This window comes from Anarhichas minor, unplaced genomic scaffold (assembly GCF_050575085.1).
Source record: "Anarhichas minor isolate MPS153535 unplaced genomic scaffold, ASM5057508v1 ptg000102l, whole genome shotgun sequence".
NCBI lineage: Eukaryota > Metazoa > Chordata > Actinopteri > Perciformes > Anarhichadidae > Anarhichas > Anarhichas minor.
Genome location: NW_027466548.1, coordinates 744248 through 771189, shown reverse-complemented (window position 1 = coordinate 771189; position 26942 = coordinate 744248). Strand labels below are relative to the sequence as shown.

General features: G+C 38.6%; 59 non-coding genes across 59 annotated transcripts; all 59 read right to left on the bottom strand.

The window, feature by feature from the left end:
- Window positions 1–3295: 3295 nt before the first annotated feature.
- Window positions 3296–3385, bottom strand: trnar-ucu (transfer RNA arginine (anticodon UCU)). Its single transcript is given in 2 exon segments — window positions 3296–3331; window positions 3349–3385. It is a non-coding gene; the product is annotated as a tRNA-Arg (tRNA).
- Window positions 3386–3629: 244 nt separating this feature from the next.
- Window positions 3630–3719, bottom strand: trnar-ucu (transfer RNA arginine (anticodon UCU)). Its single transcript is given in 2 exon segments — window positions 3630–3665; window positions 3683–3719. It is a non-coding gene; the product is annotated as a tRNA-Arg (tRNA).
- A 264-nt stretch (window positions 3720–3983) lies between these two features.
- On the bottom strand, window positions 3984–4073 carry trnar-ucu (transfer RNA arginine (anticodon UCU)). Its single transcript is given in 2 exon segments — window positions 3984–4019; window positions 4037–4073. It is a non-coding gene; the product is annotated as a tRNA-Arg (tRNA).
- A 244-nt stretch (window positions 4074–4317) lies between these two features.
- On the bottom strand, window positions 4318–4407 carry trnar-ucu (transfer RNA arginine (anticodon UCU)). Its single transcript is given in 2 exon segments — window positions 4318–4353; window positions 4371–4407. It is a non-coding gene; the product is annotated as a tRNA-Arg (tRNA).
- A 264-nt stretch (window positions 4408–4671) lies between these two features.
- trnar-ucu (transfer RNA arginine (anticodon UCU)) lies at window positions 4672–4761 on the bottom strand. The gene is given in 2 exon segments: window positions 4672–4707; window positions 4725–4761. It is a non-coding gene; the product is annotated as a tRNA-Arg (tRNA).
- A 256-nt stretch (window positions 4762–5017) lies between these two features.
- trnar-ucu (transfer RNA arginine (anticodon UCU)) lies at window positions 5018–5107 on the bottom strand. Its single transcript is given in 2 exon segments — window positions 5018–5053; window positions 5071–5107. It is a non-coding gene; the product is annotated as a tRNA-Arg (tRNA).
- A 242-nt stretch (window positions 5108–5349) lies between these two features.
- Window positions 5350–5439, bottom strand: trnar-ucu (transfer RNA arginine (anticodon UCU)). Its single transcript is given in 2 exon segments — window positions 5350–5385; window positions 5403–5439. It is a non-coding gene; the product is annotated as a tRNA-Arg (tRNA).
- Window positions 5440–5681: 242 nt separating this feature from the next.
- trnar-ucu (transfer RNA arginine (anticodon UCU)) lies at window positions 5682–5771 on the bottom strand. Its single transcript is given in 2 exon segments — window positions 5682–5717; window positions 5735–5771. It is a non-coding gene; the product is annotated as a tRNA-Arg (tRNA).
- A 585-nt stretch (window positions 5772–6356) lies between these two features.
- trnak-uuu (transfer RNA lysine (anticodon UUU)) lies at window positions 6357–6446 on the bottom strand. The gene is given in 2 exon segments: window positions 6357–6392; window positions 6410–6446. It is a non-coding gene; the product is annotated as a tRNA-Lys (tRNA).
- A 242-nt stretch (window positions 6447–6688) lies between these two features.
- Window positions 6689–6778, bottom strand: trnar-ucu (transfer RNA arginine (anticodon UCU)). Its single transcript is given in 2 exon segments — window positions 6689–6724; window positions 6742–6778. It is a non-coding gene; the product is annotated as a tRNA-Arg (tRNA).
- A 242-nt stretch (window positions 6779–7020) lies between these two features.
- trnar-ucu (transfer RNA arginine (anticodon UCU)) lies at window positions 7021–7110 on the bottom strand. Its single transcript is given in 2 exon segments — window positions 7021–7056; window positions 7074–7110. It is a non-coding gene; the product is annotated as a tRNA-Arg (tRNA).
- Window positions 7111–7695: 585 nt separating this feature from the next.
- Window positions 7696–7785, bottom strand: trnar-ucu (transfer RNA arginine (anticodon UCU)). Its single transcript is given in 2 exon segments — window positions 7696–7731; window positions 7749–7785. It is a non-coding gene; the product is annotated as a tRNA-Arg (tRNA).
- A 242-nt stretch (window positions 7786–8027) lies between these two features.
- trnar-ucu (transfer RNA arginine (anticodon UCU)) lies at window positions 8028–8117 on the bottom strand. The gene is given in 2 exon segments: window positions 8028–8063; window positions 8081–8117. It is a non-coding gene; the product is annotated as a tRNA-Arg (tRNA).
- A 242-nt stretch (window positions 8118–8359) lies between these two features.
- Window positions 8360–8449, bottom strand: trnar-ucu (transfer RNA arginine (anticodon UCU)). Its single transcript is given in 2 exon segments — window positions 8360–8395; window positions 8413–8449. It is a non-coding gene; the product is annotated as a tRNA-Arg (tRNA).
- Window positions 8450–8691: 242 nt separating this feature from the next.
- On the bottom strand, window positions 8692–8781 carry trnar-ucu (transfer RNA arginine (anticodon UCU)). Its single transcript is given in 2 exon segments — window positions 8692–8727; window positions 8745–8781. It is a non-coding gene; the product is annotated as a tRNA-Arg (tRNA).
- A 256-nt stretch (window positions 8782–9037) lies between these two features.
- trnar-ucu (transfer RNA arginine (anticodon UCU)) lies at window positions 9038–9127 on the bottom strand. The gene is given in 2 exon segments: window positions 9038–9073; window positions 9091–9127. It is a non-coding gene; the product is annotated as a tRNA-Arg (tRNA).
- Window positions 9128–9711: 584 nt separating this feature from the next.
- Window positions 9712–9801, bottom strand: trnar-ucu (transfer RNA arginine (anticodon UCU)). The gene is given in 2 exon segments: window positions 9712–9747; window positions 9765–9801. It is a non-coding gene; the product is annotated as a tRNA-Arg (tRNA).
- Window positions 9802–10043: 242 nt separating this feature from the next.
- On the bottom strand, window positions 10044–10133 carry trnar-ucu (transfer RNA arginine (anticodon UCU)). Its single transcript is given in 2 exon segments — window positions 10044–10079; window positions 10097–10133. It is a non-coding gene; the product is annotated as a tRNA-Arg (tRNA).
- Window positions 10134–10375: 242 nt separating this feature from the next.
- trnar-ucu (transfer RNA arginine (anticodon UCU)) lies at window positions 10376–10465 on the bottom strand. The gene is given in 2 exon segments: window positions 10376–10411; window positions 10429–10465. It is a non-coding gene; the product is annotated as a tRNA-Arg (tRNA).
- Window positions 10466–10707: 242 nt separating this feature from the next.
- trnar-ucu (transfer RNA arginine (anticodon UCU)) lies at window positions 10708–10797 on the bottom strand. The gene is given in 2 exon segments: window positions 10708–10743; window positions 10761–10797. It is a non-coding gene; the product is annotated as a tRNA-Arg (tRNA).
- Window positions 10798–11039: 242 nt separating this feature from the next.
- On the bottom strand, window positions 11040–11129 carry trnar-ucu (transfer RNA arginine (anticodon UCU)). Its single transcript is given in 2 exon segments — window positions 11040–11075; window positions 11093–11129. It is a non-coding gene; the product is annotated as a tRNA-Arg (tRNA).
- Window positions 11130–11371: 242 nt separating this feature from the next.
- Window positions 11372–11461, bottom strand: trnar-ucu (transfer RNA arginine (anticodon UCU)). Its single transcript is given in 2 exon segments — window positions 11372–11407; window positions 11425–11461. It is a non-coding gene; the product is annotated as a tRNA-Arg (tRNA).
- A 242-nt stretch (window positions 11462–11703) lies between these two features.
- Window positions 11704–11793, bottom strand: trnar-ucu (transfer RNA arginine (anticodon UCU)). The gene is given in 2 exon segments: window positions 11704–11739; window positions 11757–11793. It is a non-coding gene; the product is annotated as a tRNA-Arg (tRNA).
- A 256-nt stretch (window positions 11794–12049) lies between these two features.
- Window positions 12050–12139, bottom strand: trnar-ucu (transfer RNA arginine (anticodon UCU)). Its single transcript is given in 2 exon segments — window positions 12050–12085; window positions 12103–12139. It is a non-coding gene; the product is annotated as a tRNA-Arg (tRNA).
- A 590-nt stretch (window positions 12140–12729) lies between these two features.
- trnar-ucu (transfer RNA arginine (anticodon UCU)) lies at window positions 12730–12819 on the bottom strand. Its single transcript is given in 2 exon segments — window positions 12730–12765; window positions 12783–12819. It is a non-coding gene; the product is annotated as a tRNA-Arg (tRNA).
- A 242-nt stretch (window positions 12820–13061) lies between these two features.
- trnar-ucu (transfer RNA arginine (anticodon UCU)) lies at window positions 13062–13151 on the bottom strand. The gene is given in 2 exon segments: window positions 13062–13097; window positions 13115–13151. It is a non-coding gene; the product is annotated as a tRNA-Arg (tRNA).
- A 242-nt stretch (window positions 13152–13393) lies between these two features.
- Window positions 13394–13483, bottom strand: trnar-ucu (transfer RNA arginine (anticodon UCU)). The gene is given in 2 exon segments: window positions 13394–13429; window positions 13447–13483. It is a non-coding gene; the product is annotated as a tRNA-Arg (tRNA).
- A 256-nt stretch (window positions 13484–13739) lies between these two features.
- trnar-ucu (transfer RNA arginine (anticodon UCU)) lies at window positions 13740–13829 on the bottom strand. Its single transcript is given in 2 exon segments — window positions 13740–13775; window positions 13793–13829. It is a non-coding gene; the product is annotated as a tRNA-Arg (tRNA).
- A 585-nt stretch (window positions 13830–14414) lies between these two features.
- On the bottom strand, window positions 14415–14504 carry trnar-ucu (transfer RNA arginine (anticodon UCU)). Its single transcript is given in 2 exon segments — window positions 14415–14450; window positions 14468–14504. It is a non-coding gene; the product is annotated as a tRNA-Arg (tRNA).
- Window positions 14505–14746: 242 nt separating this feature from the next.
- On the bottom strand, window positions 14747–14836 carry trnar-ucu (transfer RNA arginine (anticodon UCU)). Its single transcript is given in 2 exon segments — window positions 14747–14782; window positions 14800–14836. It is a non-coding gene; the product is annotated as a tRNA-Arg (tRNA).
- Window positions 14837–15078: 242 nt separating this feature from the next.
- On the bottom strand, window positions 15079–15168 carry trnar-ucu (transfer RNA arginine (anticodon UCU)). Its single transcript is given in 2 exon segments — window positions 15079–15114; window positions 15132–15168. It is a non-coding gene; the product is annotated as a tRNA-Arg (tRNA).
- Window positions 15169–15423: 255 nt separating this feature from the next.
- Window positions 15424–15513, bottom strand: trnar-ucu (transfer RNA arginine (anticodon UCU)). Its single transcript is given in 2 exon segments — window positions 15424–15459; window positions 15477–15513. It is a non-coding gene; the product is annotated as a tRNA-Arg (tRNA).
- Window positions 15514–15755: 242 nt separating this feature from the next.
- trnar-ucu (transfer RNA arginine (anticodon UCU)) lies at window positions 15756–15845 on the bottom strand. The gene is given in 2 exon segments: window positions 15756–15791; window positions 15809–15845. It is a non-coding gene; the product is annotated as a tRNA-Arg (tRNA).
- Window positions 15846–16087: 242 nt separating this feature from the next.
- On the bottom strand, window positions 16088–16177 carry trnar-ucu (transfer RNA arginine (anticodon UCU)). The gene is given in 2 exon segments: window positions 16088–16123; window positions 16141–16177. It is a non-coding gene; the product is annotated as a tRNA-Arg (tRNA).
- A 255-nt stretch (window positions 16178–16432) lies between these two features.
- trnar-ucu (transfer RNA arginine (anticodon UCU)) lies at window positions 16433–16522 on the bottom strand. Its single transcript is given in 2 exon segments — window positions 16433–16468; window positions 16486–16522. It is a non-coding gene; the product is annotated as a tRNA-Arg (tRNA).
- Window positions 16523–17107: 585 nt separating this feature from the next.
- On the bottom strand, window positions 17108–17197 carry trnar-ucu (transfer RNA arginine (anticodon UCU)). The gene is given in 2 exon segments: window positions 17108–17143; window positions 17161–17197. It is a non-coding gene; the product is annotated as a tRNA-Arg (tRNA).
- A 256-nt stretch (window positions 17198–17453) lies between these two features.
- On the bottom strand, window positions 17454–17543 carry trnat-ugu (transfer RNA threonine (anticodon UGU)). Its single transcript is given in 2 exon segments — window positions 17454–17489; window positions 17507–17543. It is a non-coding gene; the product is annotated as a tRNA-Thr (tRNA).
- Window positions 17544–17785: 242 nt separating this feature from the next.
- Window positions 17786–17875, bottom strand: trnar-ucu (transfer RNA arginine (anticodon UCU)). The gene is given in 2 exon segments: window positions 17786–17821; window positions 17839–17875. It is a non-coding gene; the product is annotated as a tRNA-Arg (tRNA).
- Window positions 17876–18117: 242 nt separating this feature from the next.
- On the bottom strand, window positions 18118–18207 carry trnar-ucu (transfer RNA arginine (anticodon UCU)). The gene is given in 2 exon segments: window positions 18118–18153; window positions 18171–18207. It is a non-coding gene; the product is annotated as a tRNA-Arg (tRNA).
- Window positions 18208–18462: 255 nt separating this feature from the next.
- On the bottom strand, window positions 18463–18552 carry trnar-ucu (transfer RNA arginine (anticodon UCU)). The gene is given in 2 exon segments: window positions 18463–18498; window positions 18516–18552. It is a non-coding gene; the product is annotated as a tRNA-Arg (tRNA).
- A 585-nt stretch (window positions 18553–19137) lies between these two features.
- trnar-ucu (transfer RNA arginine (anticodon UCU)) lies at window positions 19138–19227 on the bottom strand. Its single transcript is given in 2 exon segments — window positions 19138–19173; window positions 19191–19227. It is a non-coding gene; the product is annotated as a tRNA-Arg (tRNA).
- Window positions 19228–19483: 256 nt separating this feature from the next.
- Window positions 19484–19573, bottom strand: trnat-ugu (transfer RNA threonine (anticodon UGU)). Its single transcript is given in 2 exon segments — window positions 19484–19519; window positions 19537–19573. It is a non-coding gene; the product is annotated as a tRNA-Thr (tRNA).
- A 242-nt stretch (window positions 19574–19815) lies between these two features.
- Window positions 19816–19905, bottom strand: trnar-ucu (transfer RNA arginine (anticodon UCU)). Its single transcript is given in 2 exon segments — window positions 19816–19851; window positions 19869–19905. It is a non-coding gene; the product is annotated as a tRNA-Arg (tRNA).
- Window positions 19906–20147: 242 nt separating this feature from the next.
- Window positions 20148–20237, bottom strand: trnar-ucu (transfer RNA arginine (anticodon UCU)). Its single transcript is given in 2 exon segments — window positions 20148–20183; window positions 20201–20237. It is a non-coding gene; the product is annotated as a tRNA-Arg (tRNA).
- A 255-nt stretch (window positions 20238–20492) lies between these two features.
- trnar-ucu (transfer RNA arginine (anticodon UCU)) lies at window positions 20493–20582 on the bottom strand. The gene is given in 2 exon segments: window positions 20493–20528; window positions 20546–20582. It is a non-coding gene; the product is annotated as a tRNA-Arg (tRNA).
- A 585-nt stretch (window positions 20583–21167) lies between these two features.
- On the bottom strand, window positions 21168–21257 carry trnar-ucu (transfer RNA arginine (anticodon UCU)). Its single transcript is given in 2 exon segments — window positions 21168–21203; window positions 21221–21257. It is a non-coding gene; the product is annotated as a tRNA-Arg (tRNA).
- Window positions 21258–21513: 256 nt separating this feature from the next.
- Window positions 21514–21603, bottom strand: trnat-ugu (transfer RNA threonine (anticodon UGU)). Its single transcript is given in 2 exon segments — window positions 21514–21549; window positions 21567–21603. It is a non-coding gene; the product is annotated as a tRNA-Thr (tRNA).
- A 242-nt stretch (window positions 21604–21845) lies between these two features.
- Window positions 21846–21935, bottom strand: trnar-ucu (transfer RNA arginine (anticodon UCU)). The gene is given in 2 exon segments: window positions 21846–21881; window positions 21899–21935. It is a non-coding gene; the product is annotated as a tRNA-Arg (tRNA).
- A 242-nt stretch (window positions 21936–22177) lies between these two features.
- Window positions 22178–22267, bottom strand: trnar-ucu (transfer RNA arginine (anticodon UCU)). The gene is given in 2 exon segments: window positions 22178–22213; window positions 22231–22267. It is a non-coding gene; the product is annotated as a tRNA-Arg (tRNA).
- Window positions 22268–22522: 255 nt separating this feature from the next.
- Window positions 22523–22612, bottom strand: trnar-ucu (transfer RNA arginine (anticodon UCU)). Its single transcript is given in 2 exon segments — window positions 22523–22558; window positions 22576–22612. It is a non-coding gene; the product is annotated as a tRNA-Arg (tRNA).
- Window positions 22613–23197: 585 nt separating this feature from the next.
- On the bottom strand, window positions 23198–23287 carry trnar-ucu (transfer RNA arginine (anticodon UCU)). The gene is given in 2 exon segments: window positions 23198–23233; window positions 23251–23287. It is a non-coding gene; the product is annotated as a tRNA-Arg (tRNA).
- A 256-nt stretch (window positions 23288–23543) lies between these two features.
- trnar-ucu (transfer RNA arginine (anticodon UCU)) lies at window positions 23544–23633 on the bottom strand. The gene is given in 2 exon segments: window positions 23544–23579; window positions 23597–23633. It is a non-coding gene; the product is annotated as a tRNA-Arg (tRNA).
- A 242-nt stretch (window positions 23634–23875) lies between these two features.
- trnar-ucu (transfer RNA arginine (anticodon UCU)) lies at window positions 23876–23965 on the bottom strand. The gene is given in 2 exon segments: window positions 23876–23911; window positions 23929–23965. It is a non-coding gene; the product is annotated as a tRNA-Arg (tRNA).
- A 242-nt stretch (window positions 23966–24207) lies between these two features.
- trnar-ucu (transfer RNA arginine (anticodon UCU)) lies at window positions 24208–24297 on the bottom strand. Its single transcript is given in 2 exon segments — window positions 24208–24243; window positions 24261–24297. It is a non-coding gene; the product is annotated as a tRNA-Arg (tRNA).
- A 256-nt stretch (window positions 24298–24553) lies between these two features.
- On the bottom strand, window positions 24554–24643 carry trnar-ucu (transfer RNA arginine (anticodon UCU)). The gene is given in 2 exon segments: window positions 24554–24589; window positions 24607–24643. It is a non-coding gene; the product is annotated as a tRNA-Arg (tRNA).
- A 585-nt stretch (window positions 24644–25228) lies between these two features.
- Window positions 25229–25318, bottom strand: trnar-ucu (transfer RNA arginine (anticodon UCU)). Its single transcript is given in 2 exon segments — window positions 25229–25264; window positions 25282–25318. It is a non-coding gene; the product is annotated as a tRNA-Arg (tRNA).
- Window positions 25319–25574: 256 nt separating this feature from the next.
- Window positions 25575–25664, bottom strand: trnar-ucu (transfer RNA arginine (anticodon UCU)). Its single transcript is given in 2 exon segments — window positions 25575–25610; window positions 25628–25664. It is a non-coding gene; the product is annotated as a tRNA-Arg (tRNA).
- A 574-nt stretch (window positions 25665–26238) lies between these two features.
- Window positions 26239–26328, bottom strand: trnar-ucu (transfer RNA arginine (anticodon UCU)). Its single transcript is given in 2 exon segments — window positions 26239–26274; window positions 26292–26328. It is a non-coding gene; the product is annotated as a tRNA-Arg (tRNA).
- Window positions 26329–26584: 256 nt separating this feature from the next.
- trnar-ucu (transfer RNA arginine (anticodon UCU)) lies at window positions 26585–26674 on the bottom strand. The gene is given in 2 exon segments: window positions 26585–26620; window positions 26638–26674. It is a non-coding gene; the product is annotated as a tRNA-Arg (tRNA).
- Window positions 26675–26942: the final 268 nt, after the last annotated feature.

The window sequence follows — 26942 nt, the reverse complement described above, 5'->3', positions numbered from 1 at the left end:
CTGTAAAACTAAACAGTGTGTGTTTGGAAATTCCCTCGATGTAATTATTTGTGTGTGTGTGTGTGTGTGTGTGGTTGTGTCTCAAATTGGTAGAAAGAAACAAAATGACAGAGAGTTTTTTTGGGATGACTGGAATGATAAAGCAAAAGAGAGAGAGAAGGAGCTGTGATTCATGATGGGAATTTACAGAGACAGCAGAAGGTGTCAAACACACACACACTCCTGAACAAAATTATAATCGCACACACCTGGTTTAAACCGAAGTACGAACACAGTTCAGCATTGTTTCTGCAGACCTCAACAATGAAGCTGTTGAAGTCTTCTTCAATACAGCATGATGTTCATTCAGAATATTATGGTAAATTTAGAGTCAAACAGACCATAAAGCAGGGGATGCTTTAGGGCGGGGCTACGGTTTTGGTGAACATGTATATTTACTGTATGTATCCAGGCATTTATGTGTGTGTGTGTTGTTTACTGCGTTGCTCAGAGGAAACATTGCGGTAAACACTGCGGTAAAGCATTTGACACAGTTGACCATGATGTCTTAAGGCTAAGGCTCCTCAACTCAGGGCTCTCAGAGCAATCGGTCGCTTGGTTCACGAGCTACCTTGAGAATAGGTCTCAGTGCATCAGATATGAGGGTCTATCCTCTGATATTGCAACCGTCTGTAAAGGTGTGCCACAAGGCTCTGTGTTAGGTCCACTTTTATTTACTGTCTATATAAATGATCTGGGCCAAAATGTGTTGAACGCTAACCTTCACTTTTATGCTGATGACACTGATATATTGCTGTGCGTCAACTCTTGTGCAGGCAATTGATCTCTTGCAAAATGCTTTTAATGTTGTTCAAAATACCCTTCTTCAACTGAAACTTGTTTTAAATACAGATAAAACAAAACTTATGTTGTTTTCAAACTCTCGGAGTAGGCCACAGAGTATCCCTTCGGTGGTCACTCTTGAAGGACGTGAAATAGAGGTTGTTGACTCTTATAAATATCTGAGTATTTTGATCAATGACTCCCTCTCTTTTCAGCCACATGTGCAGTACCTGGTGAGAAAGTTGAGGTTAAAACTGGGTTTTTATTTTCGATATAAGCTGTGCTTTTCAACTAATGTAAAAAAGCTGCTACTTAGTTGCTGCTACTTTCTTACCTGTGTTGGACTATGGTGATCTTCTTTATATGCATGCCTCTGCTAACTGTCTTCGTATGGTGGACACAGCTCACCATGCTTCACTGCACTTCATTACAAATTGTAAAGCTCTGACTCACCACTGTGAGTTATACTCGCCTGCTTTGGCCTCCCGTAGGCTCTGTCATTGGTACACCTTTATTTATAAGGCAATCCTTGGTCTGCTCCCAAGCTACCTGTGTGTCTTCATCATGCGGAAAAGTGTCGGACAACACTCCTTGCGTTCTCAGGACTTCTTTATGCTCACTGTCCCAAATGCCAGAACGGAAATGGGAAAAAGGGCTTTTGTGTACTCTGCACCCTCATCCTGGAATATGTTGCAGAATGACTTAAAACTAAAAGAACTGATACCACTTACTGCTTTTAAATCTAAAATGAAAGAAATAGAGGCAGGTTCCCAAAAATGTCAATGTTTTTTAAATGAACTCGGTTACGTGACTGTCTCTTAACTTTTAATTTCTTTTGACTTGTCTTGTTCTGTGTTTTCTGTCTGTAACTATGTGTTTCTTGTGTTGCTGCCTGTATTGGCCAGGTCTCCCTTGAAAAAGAGATTTTTAATCTCAATGGGACTACCTGGTTAAATAAAGGTTAAATAAAAAATAAAAATAAAAAAAACATCTGACACCTGAGCGCCAAACACACAGAAACTCACACACACTGCTGTACGACACAGTGAAGCCTCTGTCCAACCTCAGACGATGATAAATTGTCACACTAATTATTATAAACGACTAACACCGTTGGCTAAGGAAACGATGCTCCCACATCACATAATTATGCTGCATGGCTCAATATTAAAACTGCTTCCAAATACTTGAGATAGTTGGGGTGTGTTTGAATTCTGTTTGCATGTGGAGTCAATGGCTCCTTGTCTTATTAAAAAGCTACTCAGCCTCTCAGACAAAAAAGAACAGAGACTGAAGGATTCAGATTAAAGGTAAAAAAAAACAAAATATAGTTTCCTTAGCTCTCTTAGGGGTCAACCCAGTTTAACTACTGGTAAATTCATTATTTCAGCATGAAGGGATTAATTGAAGCAGGGATTACAAAGATTCACCACTGTCCTTTATCATGAAATGCAGTATCTAAAGGTCAACTATTGTGGGACTCGAATCCAAAACCTTTGAATTGCTTTCTTAGAGTCCAACTAGAAGTCCAACGCGCTGTCCATTGTGCCACAGAGTCACTTACAGCAAGAAAAATGTCATTAAAAAAAAGAAGGTGAGAAAAATGAAGGAAATAATCTAACCAAGAATGCTACAATGTAAAGGTTCACACCATTCTGCATGTAAAACTTGACTTTGGTTGGACTCAAGCAAAAAACCTCTAACTTTAACTTCTGGTAAAGTCATTATTTCAAGCAGGAATTCTGTTTTCAAGCTTCACCACTGCCATTTGTCATGAAATGCAGTATCTAAAGGTCAACTCTGGTGGGACTCAAACCCACAACCTTTGAATGACTTATTTAGACCAACTAGAAGTCCAACGTGCTGTCCATTGTGCCACAGAGTCACTTACAGCATGAAAAATGTCATTAAATAAAAGAAGATTAAAAAATTGAAGGAAATAATCCAACCTAGAATGCTACAATGTAAATGTTCACACCATTCTGCATGTAAAACTTGACTTTGGTTGGACTCAAGCAAAAAACCTCTGAGTTTAACTACTGGTAAAGTGATTATTTCAGCATGAACAGATGTTTTCAAGCAGGAATTCCATTTTCAAGGTTCACCACTGCCATTTGTCATGAAATGCAGTATCTAAAGGTTAACTCTGGTGTGACTCGAACCCACAACCTTTGAATGACTTATTTAGACCAACTAGAAGTCCAACGCACTGTCCATTGCGCCACAGAGTCACTTACAGCAATAAAAATGTCATTAAGAAAAACGAAGGAAATAATCGAACCTAGAATATTACAATGTAAAGGTTCACACCATTCTGCATGTAAAACTTCACTTCGGTTGGACTCATGACAAAAACCTCTGAGTTTAACTACTGGTAAAGTCATTATTTCAGCAGGAATGGATGTTTTCAAGGAGGAATTCCGTTTTCAAGCTTCACCACTGCCATTTGTCATGAAATGCAGTATCTAAAGGTTAACTCTGGTGGGACTCGAACCCACAACCTTTGAATGACTTATTTAGACCAACTAGAAGTCCAACGCGCTGTCCATTGCGCCACAGAGTCACTTACAGCAATAAAAATGTCATTAAGAAAAACGAAGGAAATAATCTAACCTAGAATATTACAATGTAAAGGTTCACACCATTCTGCATATAAAATTTGACTTTGGTCGGACTCAAGCCAAAAACCTCTGAGTTTAACTTCTGGTAAATTGCTTATTTCAGCATGAAGGGATTATTTCAAGCAGGAATTCCACAGTTTCAACGTTCACGACTGACATTTGTCATGCAATGCAGTATCTAAAGCTCAACTCTGGTGGGACTCGAACCCACAACCTTTGAATGGCTAATTTAGACCAACTAGAAGTCCTACACGCTATCCATTGCGCCACAGAGTCACTTACAGCAGGAAAAATGTCATTAAATAAAAGAAGATTAAAAAAATGAAGGAAATAATCCAACCTAGAATATTACAATGTAAAGGTTACAATGTAAAGGTCCCACCATTCTGCATGTAAAACTTTGGTTGGACTCATGCCAAAAACCTCTGAGTTTAACTACTGGTAAAGTCATTATTTCAGCAGGAATGGATGTTTTCACGCAGGAATTCCATTTTCAAGCTTCACCACTGCCATTTGTCATGAAATGCAGTATCTAAAGGTCAACTCTGGTGGGACTCGAACTCACAACCTTTGAATGACTTATTTAGACCAACTAGAAGTCCAACGCGCTGTCCATTGCGCCACAGAGTCACTTACAACAATAAAAATGTCATTAAGAAAAACGAAGGAAATAATCTAACCTAGAATATTACAATGTAAAGGTTCACACCATTCTGCATGTAAAATTTGACTTTGGTCGGACTCAAGCCAAAAACCTCTGAGTTTAACTTCTGGTAAATTGCTTATTTCAGCATGAAGGGATTATTTCAAGCAGGAATTCCACAGTTTCAACGTTCACGACTGACATTTGTCATGCAATGCAGTATCTAAAGCTCAACTCTGGTGGGACTCGAACCCACAACCTTTGAATGGCTAATTTAGACCAACTAGAAGTCCTACACGCTATCCATTGCGCCACAGAGTCACTTACAGCAGGAAAAATGTCATTAAATAAAAGAAGATTAAAAAAATGAAGGAAATAATCCAACCTAGAATATTACAATGTAAAGGTTACAATGTAAAGGTCCCACCATTCTGCATGTAAAACTTTGGTTGGACTCATGCCAAAAACCTCTGAGTTTAACTACTGGTAAAGTCATTATTTCAGCAGGAATGGATGTTTTCACGCAGGAATTCCATTTTCAAGCTTCACCACTGCCATTTGTCATGAAATGCAGTATCTAAAGGTCAACTCTGGTGGGACTCGAACCCACAACCTTTGAATGACTTATTTAGACCAACTAGAAGTCCAACGCGCTGTCCATTGCGCCACAGAGTCACTTACAGCAGGCAAGATGTCATTAAAAAAACGAAGATAAGAAAAACGAAGGAAATAATCTAACCAAGAATGCTACAATGTAAAGGTTCACATCATTCTGCATGTAAAACTTGACTTTGGTTGGACTCAAGACAAAAACCTCTGAGATTAACTACAGGTGAAGTCATTATTTCAGCATGAACGGATGTTTTCAAACAGGAATTCCGGTTTCAAGCTTCACCACTGCCATTTGTCATGAAATGCAGTATCTAAAGGTCAACTCTGGTGGGACTCGAACCCACAACCTTTGAATGACTTATTTAGACCAACTAGAAGTCCAACGCGCTGTCCATTGCGCCACAGAGTCACTTACAGCAATAAAAATGTCATTAAGAAAAACGAAGGAAATAATCGAACCTAGAATATTACAATGTAAAGGTTCACACCATTCTGCATGTAAAACTTCACTTCGGTTGGACTCATGACAAAAACCTCTGAGTTTAACTACAGGTGAAGTCATTATTTCAGCATGAACGGATGTTTTCAAACAGGAATTCCGGTTTCAAGCTTCACCACTGCCATTTGTCATGAAATGCAGTATCTAAAGGTCAACTCTGGTGGGACTCGAACCCACAACCTTTGAATCACTTATTTAGACCAACTAGAAGTCCAACGTGCTGTCCATTGCGCCACAGAGTCACTTACAGCAATAAAAATGTCATTAAGAAAAACGAAGGAAATAATCTAACCTAGAATATTACAATGTAAAGGTTCACACCATTCTGCATGTACAATTTGACTTTGGTTGGACTCAAGCAAAAAACCTCTGAGTTTAACTACTGGTAAAGCCATTATTTCAGCAGGAATGGATGTTTTCAAGGAGGAATTTCGTTTTCAAGCTTCACCACTGCCATTTGTCATGAAATGCAGTATCTAAAGGTTAACTCTGGTGGGACTCGAAGCCACAACCTTTGAATCACTTATTTAGACCAACTAGAAGTCCAACACGCTGTCCATTGCGCCACAGAGTCACTTAGAACAATAAAAATGTCATTAAGAAAAATGAAGGAAATAATCTAACCTAGAATATTACAATGTAAAGGTTCACACCATTCTGCATGTAAAATTTGACTTTGGTCGGACTCAAGCCAAAAACCTCTGAGTTTAACTTCTGGTAAATTGCTTATTTCAGCATGAAGGGATTATTTCAAGCAGGAATTCCACAGTTTCAACGTTCACGACTGACATTTGTCATGAAATGCAGTATCTAAAGCTCAACTCTGGTGGTACTCGAACCCACAACCTTTGAATGGCTAATTTAGACCAACAAGAAGTCCTACACGCTATCCATTGCACCACAGAGTCACTTACAGCAGGAAAAATGTCATTAAATAAAAGAAGATTAAAAAAATGAAGGAAATAATCCAACCTAGAATATTACAATGAAAAGGTTCCCACCATTCTGCATGTAAAACTTTGGTTGGACTCAAGCCAAAAACCTCTGAGTTTAACTACTGGTAAAGTCATTATTTCAGCAGGAATGGATGTTTTCACGCAGGAATTCCATTTTCAAGCTTCACCACAGCCATTTGTCATGAAATGCAGTATCTAAAGGTCAACTCTGGTGGGACTCGAACCCACAACCTTTGAATGACTTATTTAGACCAACTAAAAGTCCAACGCGCTGTCCATTGCGCCACAGAGTCACTTACAGCAATAAAAATGTCATTAAGAAAAACGAAGGAAATAATCTAACCTAGAATATTACAATGTAAAGGTTCACACCATTCTGCATGTAAAATTTGACTTTGGTTGGACTCAAGCAAAAAACCTCTGAGTTTAACTTCTGGTAAAGTCATTATTTCAGCAGGAATGGATGTTTTCACGCAGGAATTCCATTTTCAAGCTTCACCACTGCCATTTGTCATGAAATGCAGTATCTAAAGGTCAACTCTGGTGGGACTCGAACCCACAACCTTTGAATCACTTATTTAGACCAACTAGAAGTCCAACGCGCTGTCCATTGCGCCACAGAGTCACTTACAGCAATAAAAATGTCATTAAGAAAAACGAAGGAAATAATCGAACCTAGAATATTACAATGTAAAGGTTCACACCATTCTGCATGTAAAACTTCACTTCGGTTGGACTCATGACAAAAACCTCTGAGTTTAACTACTGGTAAAGTCATTATTTCAGCAGGAATGGATGTTTTCAAGGAGGAATTCCGTTTTCAAGCTTCACCACTGCCATTTGTCATGAAATGCAGTATCTAAAGGTTAACTCCGGTGGGACTCGAAGCCACAACCTTTGAATCACTTATTTAGACCAACTAGAAGTCCAATGCGCTGTCCATTGCGCCACAGAGTCACTTACAGCATGCAAAATGTCATTAAGAAAAACGAAGGAAATAATCTAACCTAGAATATTACAATGTAAAGGTTCACACCATTCTGCATGTAAAATTTGACTTTGGTCGGACTCAAGCCAAAAACCTCTGAGTTTAACTTCTGGTAAATTGCTTATTTCAGCATGAAGGGATTATTTCAAGCAGGAATTCCACAGTTTCAACGTTCACGACTGACATTTGTCATGAAATGCAGTATCTAAAGCTCAACTCTGGTGGGACTCGAACCCACAACCTTTGAATGGCTAATTTAGACCAACAAGAAGTCCTACACGCTATCCATTGCACCACAGAGTCACTTACAGCAGGAAAAATGTCATTAAATGAAAGAAGATTAAAAAAATGAAGGAAATAATCCAACCTAGAATATTACAATGTAAAGGTTCCCACCATTCTGCATGTAAAACTTTGGTTGGACTCAAGCCAAAAACCTCTGAGTTTAACTACTGGTAAAGTCATTATTTCAGCAGGAATGGATGTTTTCACGCAGGAATTCCATTTTCAAGCTTCACCACTGCCATTTGTCATGAAATGCAGTATCTAAAGGTCAACTCTGGTGGGACTCGAACCCACAACCTTTGAATGACTTATTTAGACCAACTAGAAGTCCAACGCGCTGTCCATTGCGCCACAGAGTCACTTACAGCAATAAAAATGTCATTAAGAAAAACGAAGGAAATAATCTAACCTAGAATATTACAATGTAAAGGTTCACACCATTCTGCATGTAAAATTTGACTTTGGTTGGACTCAAGCAAAAAACCTCTGAGTTTAACTACTGGTAAAGTCATTATTTCAGCAGGAATGGATGTTTTCACGCAGGAATTCCATTTTCAAGCTTCACCACTGCCATTTGTCATGAAATGCAGTATCTAAAGGTCAACTCTGGTGGGACTCGAACCCACAACCTTTGAATCACTTATTTAGACCAACTAGAAGTCCAATGCGCTGTCCATTGCGCCACAGAGTCACTTACAGCAATAGAAATGTCATTAAGAAAAACGAAGGAAATAATCGAACCTAGAATATTACAATGTAAAGGTTCACACCATTCTGCATGTAAAACTTCACTTCGGTTGGACTCATGACAAAAACCTCTGAGTTTAACTACTGGTAAAGTCATTATTTCAGCAGGAATGGATGTTTTCAAGGAGGAATTCCGTTTTCAAGCTTCACCACTGCCATTTGTCATGAAATGCAGTATCTAAAGGTTAACTCCGGTGGGACTCGAACCCACAACCTTTGAATCACTTATTTAGACCAACTAGAAGTCCAACGCGCTGTCCATTGCGCCACAGAGTCACTTACAGCAATAAAAATGTCATTAAGAAAAACGAAGGAAATAATCTAACCTAGAATATTACAATGTAAAGGTTCACACCATTCTGCATGTAAAATTTGACTTTGGTTGGACTCAAGCAAAAAACCTCTGAGTTTAACTACTGGTAAAGTCATTATTTCAGCAGGAATGGATGTTTTCAAGGAGGAATTCCGTTTTCAAGCTTCACCACTGCCATTTGTCATGAAATGCAGTATCTAAAGGTTAACTCTGGTGGGACTCGAACCCACAACCTTTGAATCACTTATTTAGACCAACTAGAAGTCCAACGCGCTGTCCATTGCGCCACAGAGTCACTTACAGCAAGCAAAATGTCATTAAAAAAACGAAGATAAGAAAAACGAAGGAAATAATCTAACCAAGAATGCTACAATATAAAGGTTCACTTCATTCTGCATGTAAAACTTGACTTTGGTTGGACTCAAGACAAAAACCTCTGAGATTAACTACAGGTGAAGTCATTATTTCAGCATGAACGGATGTTTTCAAACAGGAATTCTGGTTTCAAGCTTCACCACTGCCATTTGTCATGAAATGCAGTATCTAAAGGTCAACTCTGGTGAGACTCGAACCCACAACCTTTGAATGACTTATTTAGACCAACTAGAAGTCCAACACGCTGTCCATTGCGCCACAGAGTCACTTACAACAATAAAAATGTCATTAAGAAAAACGAAGGAAATAATCTAACCTAGAATATTACAATGTAAAGGTTCACACCATTCTGCATGTAAAATTTGACTTTGGTCGGACTCGAGCCAAAAACCTCTGAGTTTAACTTCTGGTAAATTGCTTATTTCAGCATGAGGGATTATTTCAAGCAGGAATTCCACAGTTTCAACGTTCACGACTGACATTTGTCATGAAATGCAGTATCTAAAGCTCAACTCTGGTGCGACTCGAACCCACAACCTTTGAATGGCTAATTTAGACCAACAAGAAGTCCTACACGCTATCCATTGCACCACAGAGTCACTTACAGCAGGAAAAATGTCATTAAATAAAAGAAGATTAAAAAAATGAAGGAAATAATCCAACCTAGAATATTACAATGTAAAGGTTCCCACCATTCTGCATGTAAAACTTTGGTTGGACTCAAGCCAAAAACCTCTGAGTTTAACTACTGGTAAAGTCATTATTTCAGCAGGAATGGATGTTTTCACGCAGGAATTCCATTTTCAAGCTTCACCACTGCCATTTGTCATGAAATGCAGTATCTAAAGGTCAACTCTGGTGGGACTCGAACCCACAACCTTTGAATGACTTATTTAGACCAACTAGAAGTCCAACGCGCTGTCCATTGTGCCACAGAGTCACTTACAGCAATAAAAATGTCATTAAGAAAAACGAAGGAAATAATCGAACCTAGAATATTACAATGTAAAGGTTCACACCATTCTGCATGTAAAACTTCACTTCGGTTGGACTCATGACAAAAACCTCTGAGTTTAACTACTGGTAAAGTCATTATTTCAGCAGGAATGGATGTTTTCAAGGAGGAATTCTGTTTTCAAGCTTCACCACTGCCATTTGTCATGAAATGCAGTATCTAAAGGTTAACTCTGGTGGGACTCGAACCCACAACCTTTGAATCACTTATTTAGACCAACTAGAAGTCCAACGCGCTGTCCATTGCGCCACAGAGTCACTTACAGCGATAAAAATGTCATTAAGAAAAACGAAGGAAATAATCTAACCTAGAATATTACAATGTAAAGGTTCACACCATTCTGCATGTAAAATTTGACTTTGGTTGGACTCAAGCAAAAAACCTCTGAGTTTAACTACTGGTAAAGTCATTATTTCAGCAGGAATGGATGTTTTCACGCAGGAATTCCATTTTCAAGCTTCACCACTGCCATTTGTCATGAAATGCAGTATCTAAAGGTCAACTCTGGTGGGACTCGAACCCACAACCTTTGAATCACTTATTTAGACCAACTAGAAGTCCAATGCGCTGTCCATTGCGCCACAGAGTCACTTACAGCAATAAAAATGTCATTAAGAAAAACGAAGGAAATAATCGAACCTAGAATATTACAATGTAAAGGTTCACACCATTCTGCATGTAAAACTTCACTTCGGTTGGACTCATGACAAAAACCTCTGAGTTTAACTACTGGTAAAGTCATTATTTCAGCAGGAATGGATGTTTTCAAGGAGGAATTCCGTTTTCAAGCTTCACCACTGCCATTTGTCATGAAATGCAGTATCTAAAGGTTAACTCTGGTGGGACTCGAAGCCACAACCTTTGAATCACTTATTTAGACCAACTAGAAGTCCAACGCGCTGTCCATTGCGCCACAGAGTCACTTACAGCAATAAAAATGTCATTAAGAAAAACGAAGGAAATAATCTAACCTAGAATATTACAATGTAAAGGTTCACACCATTCTGCATGTAAAATTTGACTTTGGTTGGACTCAAGCAAAAAACCTCTGAGTTTAACTACTGGTAAAGTCATTATTTCAGCAGGAATGGATGTTTTCAAGGAGGAATTCCGTTTTCAAGCTTCACCACTGCCATTTGTCATGAAATGCAGTATCTAAAGGTTAACTCTGGTGGGACTCGAACCCACAACCTTTGAATCACTTATTTAGACCAACTAGAAGTCCAACGCGCTGTCCATTGCGCCACAGAGTCACTTACAGCAATAAAAATGTCATTAAGAAAAACGAAGGAAATAATCGAACCTAGAATATTACAATTTAAAGGTTCACACCATTCTGCATGTAAAACTTCACTTCGGTTGGACTCATGACAAAAACCTCTGAGTTTAACTACTGGTAAAGTCATTATTTCAGCAGGAATGGATGTTTTCAAGGAGGAATTCCGTTTTCAAGCTTCACCACTGCCATTTGTCATGAAATGCAGTATCTAAAGGTTAACTCTGGTGGGACTCGAACCCACAACCTTTGAATCACTTATTTAGACCAACTAGAAGTCCAACGCGCTGTCCATTGCGCCACAGAGTCACTTACAGCAATAAAAATGTCATTAAGAAAAACGAAGGAAATAATCTAACCTAGAATATTACAATGTAAAGGTTCACACCATTCTGCATGTAAAATTTGACTTTGGTTGGACTCAAGCAAAAAACCTCTGAGTTTAACTACTGGTAAAGTCATTATTTCAGCAGGAATGGATGTTTTCAAGGAGGAATTCCGTTTTCAAGCTTCACCACTGCCATTTGTCATGAAATGCAGTATCTAAAGGTTAACTCTGGTGGGACTCGAACCCACAACCTTTGAATCACTTATTTAGACCAACTAGAAGTCCAACGCGCTGTCCATTGCGCCACAGAGTCACTTACAGCAGGCAAAATGTCATTAAAAAAACGAAGATAAGAAAAACGAAGGAAATAATCTAACCAAGAATGCTACAATGTAAAGGTTCACATCATTCTGCATGTAAAACTTGACTTTGGTTGGACTCAAGACAAAAACCTCTGAGATTAACTACAGGTGAAGTCATTATTTCAGCATGAACGGATGTTTTCAAACAGGAATTCCGGTTTCAAGCTTCACCACTGCCATTTGTCATGAAATGCAGTATCTAAAGGTCAACTCTGGTGAGACTCGAACCCACAACCTTTGAATGACTTATTTAGACCAACTAGAAGTCCAACACGCTGTCCATTGCGCCACAGAGTCACTTACAACAATAAAAATGTCATTAAGAAAAACGAAGGAAATAATCTAACCTAGAATATTACAATGTAAAGGTTCACACCATTCTGCATGTAAAATTTGACTTTGGTCGGACTCAAGCCAAAAACCTCTGAGTTTAACTTCTGGTAAATTGCTTATTTCAGCATGAAGGGATTATTTCAAGCAGGAATTCCACAGTTTCAACGTTCACGACTGACATTTGTCATGAAATGCAGTATCTAAAGCTCAACTCTGGTGGGACTCGAACCCACAACCTTTGAATGGCTAATTTAGACCAACAAGAAGTCCTACACGCTATCCATTGCACCACAGAGTCACTTACAGCAGGAAAAATGTCATTAAATAAAAGAAGATTAAAAAAATGAAGGAAATAATCCAACCTAGAATATTACAATGTAAAGGTTCCCACCATTCTGCATGTAAAACTTCACTTCGGTTGGACTCATGACAAAAACCTCTGAGTTTAACTACTGGTAAAGTCATTATTTCAGCAGGAATGGATGTTTTCAAGGAGGAATTCTGTTTTCAAGCTTCACCACTGCCATTTGTCATGAAATGCAGTATCTAAAGGTTAACTCTGGTGGGACTCGAACCCACAACCTTTGAATCACTTATTTAGACCAACTAGAAGTCCAACGCACTGTCCATTGCGCCACAGAGTCACTTACAGCAATAAAAATGTCATTAAGAAAAACGAAGGAAATAATCTAACCTAGAATATTACAATGTAAAGGTTCACACCATTCTGCATGTAAAATTTGACTTTGGTTGGACTCAAGCAAAAAACCTCTGAGTTTAACTACTGGTAAAGTCATTATTTCAGCAGGAATGGATGTTTTCACGCAGGAATTCCATTTTCAAGCTTCACCACTGCCATTTGTCATGAAATGCAGTATCTAAAGGTCAACTCTGGTGGGACTCGAATCCACAACCTTTGAATCACTTATTTAGACCAACTAGAAGTCCAATGCGCTGTCCATTGCGCCACAGAGTCACTTACAGCAATAAAAATGTCATTAAGAAAAACTAAGGAAATAATCGAACCTAGAATATTACAATGTAAAGGTTCACACCATTCTGCATGTAAAACTTCACTTCGGTTGGACTCATGACAAAAACCTCTGAGTTTAACTACTGGTAAAGTCATTATTTCAGCAGGAATGGATGTTTTCAAGGAGGAATTCCGTTTTCAAGCTTCACCACTGCCATTTGTCATGAAATGCAGTATCTAAAGGTTAACTCTGGTGGGACTCGAACCCACAACCTTTGAATCACTTATTTAGACCAACTAGAAGTCCAACGCGCTGTCCATTGCGCCACAGAGTCACTTACAGCAGGCAAAATGTCATTAAAAAAACGAAGATAAGAAAAACGAAGGAAATAATCTAACCAAGAATGCTACAATGTAAAGGTTCACATCATTCTGCATGTAAAACTTGACTTTGGTTGGACTCAAGACAAAAACCTCTGAGATTAACTACAGGTGAAGTCATTATTTCAGCATGAACGGATGTTTTCAAACAGGAATTCCGGTTTCAAGCTTCACCACTGCCATTTGTCATGAAATGCAGTATCTAAAGGTCAACTCTGGTGAGACTCGAACCCACAACCTTTGAATGACTTATTTAGACCAACTAGAAGTCCAACACGCTGTCCATTGCGCCACAGAGTCACTTACAACAATAAAAATGTCATTAAGAAAAACGAAGGAAATAATCTAACCTAGAATATTACAATGTAAAGGTTCACACCATTCTGCATGTAAAATTTGACTTTGGTCGGACTCAAGCCAAAAACCTCTGAGTTTAACTTCTGGTAAATTGCTTATTTCAGCATGAAGGGATTATTTCAAGCAGGAATTCCACAGTTTCAACATTCACGACTGACATTTGTCATGAAATGCAGTATCTAAAGCTCAACTCTGGTGGGACTCGAACCCACAACCTTTGAATGGCTAATTTAGACCAACAAGAAGTCCTACACGCTATCCATTGCACCACAGAGTCACTTACAGCAGGAAAAATGTCATTAAATAAAAGAAGATTAAAAAAATGAAGGAAATAATCCAACCTAGAATATTACAATGTAAAGGTTCCCACCATTCTGCATGTAAAACTTTGGTTGGACTCAAGCCAAAAACCTCTGAGTTTAACTACTGGTAAAGTCATTATTTCAGCATGAACGGATGTTTTCAAACAGGAATTCCGGTTTCAAGCTTTACCACTGCCATTTGTCATGAAATGCAGTATCTAAAGGTCAACTCTGGTGGGACTCGAACCCACAACCTTTGAATGACTTATTTAGACCAACTAGAAGTCCAACGCGCTGTCCATTGCGCCACAGAGTCACTTACAGCAATAAAAATGTCATTAAGAAAAACGAAGGAAATAATGGAACCTAGAATATTACAATGTAAAGGTTCACACCATTCTGCATGTAAAACTTCACTTCGGTTGGACTCATGACAAAAATCTCTGAGTTTAACTACTGGTAAAGTCATTATTTCAGCAGGAATGGATGTTTTCAAGGAGGAATTTCGTTTTCAAGCTTCACCACTGCCATTTGTCATGAAATGCAGTATCTAAAGGTTAACTCTGGTGGGACTCGAACCCACAACCTTTGAATCACTTATTTAGACCAACTAGAAGTCCAACGCGATGTCCATTGCGCCACAGAGTCACTTACAGCAATAAAAATGTCATTAAGAAAAACGAAGGAAATAATCTAACCTAGAATATTACAATGTAAAGGTTCACACCATTCTGCATGTAAAATTTGACTTTGGTTGGACTCAAGCAAAAAACCTCTGAGTTTAACTACTGGTAAAGTCATTATTTCAGCAGGAATGGATGTTTTCACGCAGGAATTCCATTTTCAAGCTTCACCACTGCCATTTGTCATGAAATGCAGTTTCTAAAGGTCAACTCTGGTGGGACTCGAACCCACAACCTTTGAATCACTTATTTAGACCAACTAGAAGTCCAATGCGCTGTCCATTGCGCCACAGAGTCACTTACAGCAGGCAAAATGTCATTAAAAAACGAAGATAAGAAAAACGAAGGAAATAATCTAACCAAGAATGCTACAATGTAAAGGTTCACATCATTCTGCATGTAAAATTTGACTTTGGTTGGACTCAAGACAAAAACCTCTGAGATTAACTACAGGTGAAGTCATTATTTCAGCATGAACGGATGTTTTCAAACAGGAATTCCGGTTTCAAGCTTCACCACTGCCATTTGTCATGAAATGCAGTATCTAAAGGTCAACTCTGGTGGGACTCAAACCCACAACCTTTGAATGACTTATTTAGACCAACTAGAAGTCCAACGCGCTGTCCATTGCGCCACAGAGTCACTTACAGCAATAAAAATGTCATTAAGAAAAACGAAGGAAATAATCGAACCTAGAATATTACAATGTAAAGGTTCACACCATTCTGCATGTAAAACTTCACTTCGGTTGGACTCATGACAAAAATCTCTGAGTTTAACTACTGGTAAAGTCATTATTTCAGCAGGAATGGATGTTTTCAAGGAGGAATTTCGTTTTCAAGCTTCACCACTGCCATTTGTCATGAAATGCAGTATCTAAAGGTTAACTCTGGTGGGACTCGAACCCACAACCTTTGAATCACTTATTTAGACCAACTAGAAGTCCAACGCGATGTCCATTGCGCCACAGAGTCACTTACAGCAATAAAAATGTCATTAAGAAAAACGAAGGAAATAATCTAACCTAGAATATTACAATGTAAAGGTTCACACCATTCTGCATGTAAAATTTGACTTTGGTTGGACTCAAGCAAAAAACCTCTGAGTTTAACTACTGGTAAAGTCATTATTTCAGCAGGAATGGATGTTTTCACGCAGGAATTCCATTTTCAAGCTTCACCACTGCCATTTGTCATGAAATGCAGTTTCTAAAGGTCAACTCTGGTGGGACTCGAACCCACAACCTTTGAATCACTTATTTAGACCAACTAGAAGTCCAATGCGCTGTCCATTGCGCCACAGAGTCACTTACAGCAGGCAAAATGTCATTAAAAAACGAAGATAAGAAAAACGAAGGAAATAATCTAACCAAGAATGCTACAATGTAAAGGTTCACATCATTCTGCATGTAAAATTTGACTTTGGTTGGACTCAAGACAAAAACCTCTGAGATTAACTACAGGTGAAGTCATTATTTCAGCATGAACGGATGTTTTCAAACAGGAATTCCGGTTTCAAGCTTCACCACTGCCATTTGTCATGAAATGCAGTATCTAAAGGTCAACTCTGGTGAGACTCGAACCCACAACCTTTGAATGACTTATTTAGACCAACTAGAAGTCCAACACGCTGTCCATTGCGCCACAGAGTCACTTACAACAATAAAAATGTCATTAAGAAAAACGAAGGAAATAATCTAACCTAGAATATTACAATGTAAAGGTTCACACCATTCTGCATGTAAAATTTGACTTTGGTCGGACTCAAGCCAAAAACCTCTGAGTTTAACTTCTGGTAAATTGCTTATTTCAGCATGAAGGGATTATTTCAAGCAGGAATTCCACAGTTTCAACGTTCACGACTGACATTTGTCATGAAATGCAGTATCTAAAGCTCAACTCTGGTGGGACTCGAACCCACAACCTTTGAATGGCTAATTTAGACCAACAAGAAGTCCTACACGCTATCCATTGCGCCACAGAGTCACTTACAGCAGGAAAAATGTCATTAAATAAAAGAAGATTAAAAAAATGAAGGAAATAATCCAACCCACAATATTACAATGTAAAGGTTCCCACCATTCTGCATGTAAAACTTTGGTTGGACTCAAGCCAAAAACCTCTGAGTTTAACTACTGGTAAAGTCATTATTTCAGCAGGAATGGATGTTTTCACGCAGGAATTCCATTTTCAAGCTTCACCACTGCCATTTGTCATGAAATGCAGTATCTAAAGGTCAACTCTGATGGGACTCGAACCCACAACCTTTGAATCACTTATTTAGACCAACTAGAAGTCCAATGCGCTGTCCATTGCGCCACAGAGTCACTTACAGCAGGCAAAATGTCATTAAAAAAACGAAGATAAGAAAAACGAAGGAAATAATCTAACCAAGAATGCTACAATGTAAAGGTTCACATCATTCTGCATGTAAAACTTGACTTTGGTTGGACTCAAGACAAAAACCTCTGGGATTAACTACTGGTAAAGTCATTATTTCAGCATGAACGGATGTTTTCAAACAGGAATTCCGGTTTCAAGCTTTACCACTGCCATTTGTCATGAAATGCAGTATCTAAAAGTCAACTCTGGTGGGACTCGAACCCACAACCTTAGAATGACTTATTTAGACCAACTACAAGTCCAACGCGCTGTCCATTGCGCCACAGAGTCACTTACAGCAATAAAAATGTCATTAAGAAAAACGAAGGAAATAATCGAACCTAGAATATTACAATGTAAAGGTTCACACCATTCTGCATGTAAAACTTCACTTCGGTTGGACTCATGACAAAAATCTCTGAGTTTAACTACTGGTAAAGTCATTATTTCAGCAGGAATGGATGTTTTCAAGGAGGAATTTCGTTTTCAAGCTTCACCACTGCCATTTGTCATGAAATGCAGTATCTAAAGGTTAACTCTGGTGGGACTCGAACCCACAACCTTTGAATCACTTATTTAGACCAACTAGAAGTCCAACGCGATGTCCATTGCGCCACAGAGTCACTTACAGCAATAAAAATGTCATTAAGAAAAACGAAGGAAATAATCTAACCTAGAATATTACAATGTAAAGGTTCACACCATTCTGCATGTAAAATTTGACTTTGGTTGGACTCAAGCAAAAAACCTCTGAGTTTAACTACTGGTAAAGTCATTATTTCAGCAGGAATGGATGTTTTCACGCAGGAATTCCATTTTCAAGCTTCACCACTGCCATTTGTCATGAAATGCAGTTTCTAAAGGTCAACTCTGGTGGGACTCGAACCCACAACCTTTGAATCACTTATTTAGACCAACTAGAAGTCCAATGCGCTGTCCATTGCGCCACAGAGTCACTTACAGCAGGCAAAATGTCATTAAAAAACGAAGATAAGAAAAACGAAGGAAATAATCTAACCAAGAATGCTACAATGTAAAGGTTCACATCATTCTGCATGTAAAATTTGACTTTGGTTGGACTCAAGACAAAAACCTCTGAGATTAACTACAGGTGAAGTCATTATTTCAGCATGAACGGATGTTTTCAAACAGGAATTCCGGTTTCAAGCTTCACCACTGCCATTTGTCATGAAATGCAGTATCTAAAGGTCAACTCTGGTGAGACTCGAACCCACAACCTTTGAATGACTTATTTAGACCAACTAGAAGTCCAACACGCTGTCCATTGCGCCACAGAGTCACTTACAACAATAAAAATGTCATTAAGAAAAACGAAGGAAATAATCTAACCTAGAATATTACAATGTAAAGGTTCACACCATTCTGCATGTAAAATTTGACTTTGGTCGGACTCAAGCCAAAAACCTCTGAGTTTAACTTCTGGTAAATTGCTTATTTCAGCATGAAGGGATTATTTCAAGCAGGAATTCCACAGTTTCAACGTTCACGACTGACATTTGTCATGAAATGCAGTATCTAAAGCTCAACTCTGGTGGGACTCGAACCCACAACCTTTGAATGGCTAATTTAGACCAACAAGAAGTCCTACACGCTATCCATTGCGCCACAGAGTCACTTACAGCAGGAAAAATGTCATTAAATAAAAGAAGATTAAAAAAATGAAGGAAATAATCCAACCCACAATATTACAATGTAAAGGTTCCCACCATTCTGCATGTAAAACTTTGGTTGGACTCAAGCCAAAAACCTCTGAGTTTAACTACTGGTAAAGTCATTATTTCAGCAGGAATGGATGTTTTCACGCAGGAATTCCATTTTCAAGCTTCACCACTGCCATTTGTCATGAAATGCAGTATCTAAAGGTCAACTCTGATGGGACTCGAACCCACAACCTTTGAATCACTTATTTAGACCAACTAGAAGTCCAATGCGCTGTCCATTGCGCCACAGAGTCACTTACAGCAGGCAAAATGTCATTAAAAAAACGAAGATAAGAAAAACGAAGGAAATAATCTAACCAAGAATGCTACAATGTAAAGGTTCACATCATTCTGCATGTAAAACTTGACTTTGGTTGGACTCAAGACAAAAACCTCTGGGATTAACTACTGGTAAAGTCATTATTTCAGCATGAACGGATGTTTTCAAACAGGAATTCCGGTTTCAAGCTTTACCACTGCCATTTGTCATGAAATGCAGTATCTAAAAGTCAACTCTGGTGGGACTCGAACCCACAACCTTAGAATGACTTATTTAGACCAACTACAAGTCCAACGCGCTGTCCATTGCGCCACAGAGTCACTTACAGCAATAAAAATGTCATTAAGAAAAACGAAGGAAATAATCGAACCTAGAATATTACAATGTAAAGGTTCACACCATTCTGCATGTAAAACTTCACTTCGGTTGGACTCATGACAAAAATCTCTGAGTTTAACTACTGGTAAAGTCATTATTTCAGCAGGAATGGATGTTTTCAAGGAGGAATTTCGTTTTCAAGCTTCACCACTGCCATTTGTCATGAAATGCAGTATCTAAAGGTTAACTCTGGTGGGACTCGAACCCACAACCTTTGAATCACTTATTTAGACCAACTAGAAGTCCAACGCGATGTCCATTGCGCCACAGAGTCACTTACAGCAATAAAAATGTCATTAAGAAAAACGAAGGAAATAATCTAACCTAGAATATTACAATGTAAAGGTTCACACCATTCTGCATGTAAAATTTGACTTTGGTTGGACTCAAGCAAAAAACCTCTGAGTTTAACTACTGGTAAAGTCATTATTTCAGCAGGAATGGATGTTTTCACGCAGGAATTCCATTTTCAAGCTTCACCACTGCCATTTGTCATGAAATGCAGTTTCTAAAGGTCAACTCTGGTGGGACTCGAACCCACAACCTTTGAATCACTTATTTAGACCAACTAGAAGTCCAATGCGCTGTCCATTGCGCCACAGAGTCACTTACAGCAGGCAAAATGTCATTAAAAAACAAAGATAAGAAAAACGAAGGAAATAATCTAACCAAGAATGCTACAATGTAAAGGTTCACATCATTCTGCATGTAAAACTTGACTTTGGTTGGACTCAAGACAAAAACCTCTGAGATTAACTACAGGTGAAGTCATTATTTCAGCATGAACGGATGTTTTCAAACAGGAATTCCGGTTTCAAGCTTCACCACTGCCATTTGTCATGAAATGCAGTATCTAAAGGTCAACTCTGGTGAGACTCGAACCCACAACCTTTGAATGACTTATTTAGACCAACTAGAAGTCCAACACGCTGTCCATTGCGCCACAGAGTCACTTACAACAATAAAAATGTCATTAAGAAAAACGAAGGAAATAATCTAACCTAGAATATTACAATGTAAAGGTTCACACCATTCTGCATGTAAAATTTGACTTTGGTCGGACTCAAGCCAAAAACCTCTGAGTTTAACTTCTGGTAAATTGCTTATTTCAGCATGAAGGGATTATTTCAAGCAGGAATTCCACAGTTTCAACGTTCACGACTGACATTTGTCATGAAATGCAGTATCTAAAGCTCAACTCTGGTGGGACTCGAACCCACAACCTTTGAATGGCTAATTTAGACCAACAAGAAGTCCTACACGCTATCCATTGCGCCACAGAGTCACTTACAGCAGGAAAAATGTCATTAAATAAAAGAAGATTAAAAAAATGAAGGAAATAATCCAACCCACAATATTACAATGTAAAGGTTCCCACCATTCTGCATGTAAAACTTTGGTTGGACTCAAGCCAAAAACCTCTGAGTTTAACTACTGGTAAAGTCATTATTTCAGCAGGAATGGATGTTTTCACGCAGGAATTCCATTTTCAAGCTTCACCACTGCCATTTGTCATGAAATGCAGTATCTAAAGGTCAACTCTGATGGGACTCGAACCCACAACCTTTGAATCACTTATTTAGACCAACTAGAAGTCCAATGCGCTGTCCATTGCGCCACAGAGTCACTTACAGCAGGCAAAATGTCATTAAAAAAACGAAGATAAGAAAAATGAAGGAAATAATCTAACCAAGAATGCTACAATGTAAAGGTTCACATCATTCTGCATGTAAAACTTGACTTTGGTTGGACTCAAGACAAAAACCTCTGGGATTAACTACTGGTAAAGTCATTATTTCAGCATGAACGGATGTTTTCAAACAGGAATTCCGGTTTCAAGCTTTACCACTGCCATTTGTCATGAAATGCAGTATCTAAAAGTCAACTCTGGTGGGACTCGAACCCACAACCTTAGAATGACTTATTTAGACCAACTACAAGTCCAACGCGCTGTCCATTGCGCCACAGAGTCACTTACAGCAATAAAAATGTCATTAAGAAAAACGAAGGAAATAATCGAACCTAGAATATTACAATGTAAAGGTTCACACCATTCTGCATGTAAAACTTCACTTCGGTTGGACTCATGACAAAAATCTCTGAGTTTAACTACTGGTAAAGTCATTATTTCAGCAGGAATGGATGTTTTCAAGGAGGAATTTCGTTTTCAAGCTTCACCACTGCCATTTGTCATGAAATGCAGTATCTAAAGGTTAACTCTGGTGGGACTCGAACCCACAACCTTTGAATCACTTATTTAGACCAACTAGAAGTCCAACGCGATGTCCATTGCGCCACAGAGTCACTTACAGCAATAAAAATGTCATTAAGAAAAACGAAGGAAATAATCTAACCTAGAATATTACAATGTAAAGGTTCACACCATTCTGCATGTAAAATTTGACTTTGGTTGGACTCAAGCAAAAAACCTCTGAGTTTAACTACTGGTAAAGTCATTATTTCAGCAGGAATGGATGTTTTCACGCAGGAATTCCATTTTCAAGCTTCACCACTGCCATTTGTCATGAAATGCAGTTTCTAAAGGTCAACTCTGGTGGGACTCGAACCCACAACCTTTGAATCACTTATTTAGACCAACTAGAAGTCCAATGCGCTGTCCATTGCGCCACAGAGTCACTTACAGCAGGCAAAATGTCATTAAAAAACAAAGATAAGAAAAACGAAGGAAATAATCTAACCAAGAATGCTACAATGTAAAGGTTCACATCATTCTGCATGTAAAACTTGACTTTGGTTGGACTCAAGACAAAAACCTCTGAGATTAACTACAGGTGAAGTCATTATTTCAGCATGAACGGATGTTTTCAAACAGGAATTCCGGTTTCAAGCTTCACCACTGCCATTTGTCATGAAATGCAGTATCTAAAGGTCAACTCTGGTGAGACTCGAACCCACAACCTTTGAATGACTTATTTAGACCAACTAGAAGTCCAACACGCTGTCCATTGCGCCACAGAGTCACTTACAACAATAAAAATGTCATTAAGAAAAACGAAGGAAATAATCTAACCTAGAATATTACAATGTAAAGGTTCACACCATTCTGCATGTAAAATTTGACTTTGGTCGGACTCAAGCCAAAAACCTCTGAGTTTAACTTCTGGTAAATTGCTTATTTCAGCATGAAGGGATTATTTCAAGCAGGAATTCCACAGTTTCAACGTTCACGACTGACATTTGTCATGAAATGCAGTATCTAAAGCTCAACTCTGGTGGGACTCGAACCCACAACCTTTGAATGGCTAATTTAGACCAACAAGAAGTCCTACACGCTATCCATTGCGCCACAGAGTCACTTACAGCAGGAAAAATGTCATTAAATAAAAGAAGATTAAAAAAATGAAGGAAATAATCCAACCCACAATATTACAATGTAAAGGTTCCCACCATTCTGCATGTAAAACTTTGGTTGGACTCAAGCCAAAAACCTCTGAGTTTAACTACTGGTAAAGTCATTATTTCAGCAGGAATGGATGTTTTCACGCAGAAATTCCATTTTCAAGCTTCACCACTGCCATTTGTCATGAAATGCAGTATCTAAAGGTCAACTCTGATGGGACTCGAACCCACAACCTTTGAATCACTTATTTAGACCAACTAGAAGTCCAATGCGCTGTCCATTGCGCCACAGAGTCACTTACAGCAGGCAAAATGTCATTAAAAAAACGAAGATAAGAAAAACGAAGGAAATAATCTAACCAAGAATGCTACAATGTAAAGGTTCACATCATTCTGCATGTAAAACTTGACTTTGGTTGGACTCAAGACAAAAACCTCTGAGATTAACTACAGGTGAAGTCATTATTTCAGCATGAACGGATGTTTTCAAACAGGAATTCCGGTTTCAAGCTTCACCACTGCCATTTGTCATGAAATGCAGTATCTAAAGGTCAACTCTGGTGGGACTCGAACCCACAACCTTTGAATGACTTATTTAGACCAACTAGAAGTCCAACGCGCTGTCCATTGCGCCACAGAGTCACTTACAGCAATAAAAATGTCATTAAGAAAAACGAAGGAAATAATCGAACCTAGAATATTACAATGTAAAGGTTCACACCATTCTGCATGTAAAACTTCACTTCGGTTGGACTCATGACAAAAACCTCTGAGTTTAACTACTGGTAAAGTCATTATTTCAGCAGGAATGGATGTTTTCAAGGAGGAATTTCGTTTTCAAGCTTCACCACTGCCATTTGTCATGAAATGCAGTATCTAAAGGTTAACTCTGGTGGGACTCGAACCCACAACCTTTGAATCACTTATTTAGACCAACTAGAAGTCCAACGCGATGTCCATTGCGCCACAGAGTCACTTACAGCAATAAAAATGTCATTAAGAAAAACGAAGGAAATAATCTAACCTAGAATATTACAATGTAAAGGTTCACACCATTCTGCATGTAAAATTTGACTTTGGTTGGACTCAAGCAAAAAACCTCTGAGTTTAACTACTGGTAAAGTCATTATTTCAGCAGGAATGGATGTTTTCACGCAGGAATTCCATTTTCAAGCTTCACCACTGCCATTTGTCATGAAATGCAGTTTCTAAAGGTCAACTCTGGTGGGACTCGAACCCACAACCTTTGAATCACTTATTTAGACCAACTAGAAGTCCAATGCGCTGTCCATTGCGCCACAGAGTCACTTACAGCAGGCAAAATGTCATTAAAAAAACGAAGATAAGAAAAACGAAGGAAATAATCTAACCAAGAATGCTACAATGTAAAGGTTCACATCATTCTGCATGTAAAACTTGACTTTGGTTGGACTCAAGACAAAAACCTCTGAGATTAACTACAGGTGAAGTCATTATTTCAGCATGAACGGATGTTTTCAAACAGGAATTCCGGTTTCAAGCTTCACCACTGCCATTTGTCATGAAATGCAGTATCTAAAGGTCAACTCTGGTGAGACTCGAACCCACAACCTTTGAATGACTTATTTAGACCAACTAGAAGTCCAACACGCTGTCCATTGCGCCACAGAGTCACTTACAACAATAAAAATGTCATTAAGAAAAACGAAGGAAATAATCTAACCTAGAATATTACAATGTAAAGGTTCACACCATTCTGCATGTAAAATTTGACTTTGGTCGGACTCAAGCCAAAAACCTCTGAGTTTAACTTCTGGTAAATTGCTTATTTCAGCATGAAGGGATTATTTCAAGCAGGAATTCCACAGTTTCAACGTTCACGACTGACATTTGTCATGAAATGCAGTATCTAAAGCTCAACTCTGGTGGGACTCGAACCCACAACCTTTGAATGGCTAATTTAGACCAACAAGAAGTCCTACACGCTATCCATTGCGCCACAGAGTCACTTACAGCAGGAAAAATGTCATTAAATAAAAGAAGATTAAAAAAATGAAGGAAATAATCCAACCCACAATATTACAATGTAAAGGTTCCCACCATTCTGCATGTAAAACTTTGGTTGGACTCAAGCCAAAAACCTCTGAGTTTAACTACTGGTAAAGTCATTATTTCAGCAGGAATGGATGTTTTCACGCAGGAATTCCATTTTCAAGCTTCACCACTGCCATTTGTCATGAAATGCAGTATCTAAAGGTCAACTCTGATGGGACTCGAACCCACAACCTTTGAATCACTTATTTAGACCAACTAGAAGTCCAATGCGCTGTCCATTGCGCCACAGAGTCACTTACAGCAGGCAAAATGTCATTAAAAAAACGAAGATAAGAAAAACGAAGGAAATAATCTAACCAAGAATGCTACAATGTAAAGGTTCACATCATTCTGCATGTAAAACTTGACTTTGGTTGGACTCAAGACAAAAACCTCTGAGATTAACTACAGGTGAAGTCATTATTTCAGCATGAACGGATGTTTTCAAACAGGAATTCCGGTTTCAAGCTTCACCACTGCCATTTGTCATGAAATGCAGTATCTAAAGGTCAACTCTGATGGGACTCGAACCCACAACCTTTGAATCACTTATTTAGACCAACTAGAAGTCCAATGCGCTGTCCATTGCGCCACAGAGTCACTTACAGCAATAAAAATGTCATTAAGAAAAACGAAGGAAATAATCGAACCTAGAATATTACAATGTAAAGGTTCACACCATTCTGCATGTAAAACTTCACTTCGGTTGGACTCATGACAAAAACCTCTGAGTTTAACTACTGGTAAAGTCATTATTTCAGCAGGAATGGATGTTTTCAAGGAGGAATTTCGTTTTCAAGCTTCACCACTGCCATTTGTCATGAAATGCAGTATCTAAAGGTTAACTCTGGTGGGACTCGAACACACAACCTTTGAATCACTTATTTAGACCAACTAGAAGTCCAACGCGATGTCCATTGCGCCACAGAGTCACTTACAGCAATAAAAATGTCATTAAGAAAAACGAAGGAAATAATCTAACCTAGAATATTACAATGTAAAGGTTCACACCATTCTGCATGTAAAATTTGACTTTGGTTGGACTCAAGCAAAAAACCTCTGAGTTTAACTACTGGTAAAGTCATTATTTCAGCAGGAATGGATGTTTTCACGCAGGAATTCCATTTTCAAGCTTCACCACTGCCATTTGTCATGAAATGCAGTTTCTAAAGGTCAACTCTGGTGGGACTCGAACCCACAACCTTTGAATCACTTATTTAGACCAACTAGAAGTCCAATGCGCTGTCCATTGCGCCACAGAGTCACTTACAGCAGGCAAAATGTCATTAAAAAAACGAAGATAAGAAAAACGAAGGAAATAATCTAACCAAGAATGCTACAATGTAAAGGTTCACATCATTCTGCATGTAAAACTTGACTTTGGTTGGACTCAAGACAAAAACCTCTGAGATTAACTACAGGTGAAGTCATTATTTCAGCATGAACGGATGTTTTCAAACAGGAATTCCGGTTTCAAGCTTCACCACTGCCATTTGTCATGAAATGCAGTATCTAAAGGTCAACTCTGATGGGACTCGAACCCACAACCTTTGAATCACTTATTTAGACCAACTAGAAGTCCAATGCGCTGTCCATTGCGCCACAGAGTCACTTACAGCAATAAAAATGTCATTAAGAAAAACGAAGGAAATAATCGAACCTAGAATATTACAATGTAAAGGTTCACACCATTCTGCATGTAAAACTTCACTTCGGTTGGACTCATGACAAAAACCTCTGAGTTTAACTACTGGTAAAGTCATTATTTCAGCAGGAATGGATGTTTTCAAGGAGGAATTTCGTTTTCAAGCTTCACCACTGCCATTTGTCATGAAATGCAGTATCTAAAGGTTAACTCTGGTGGGACTCGAACACACA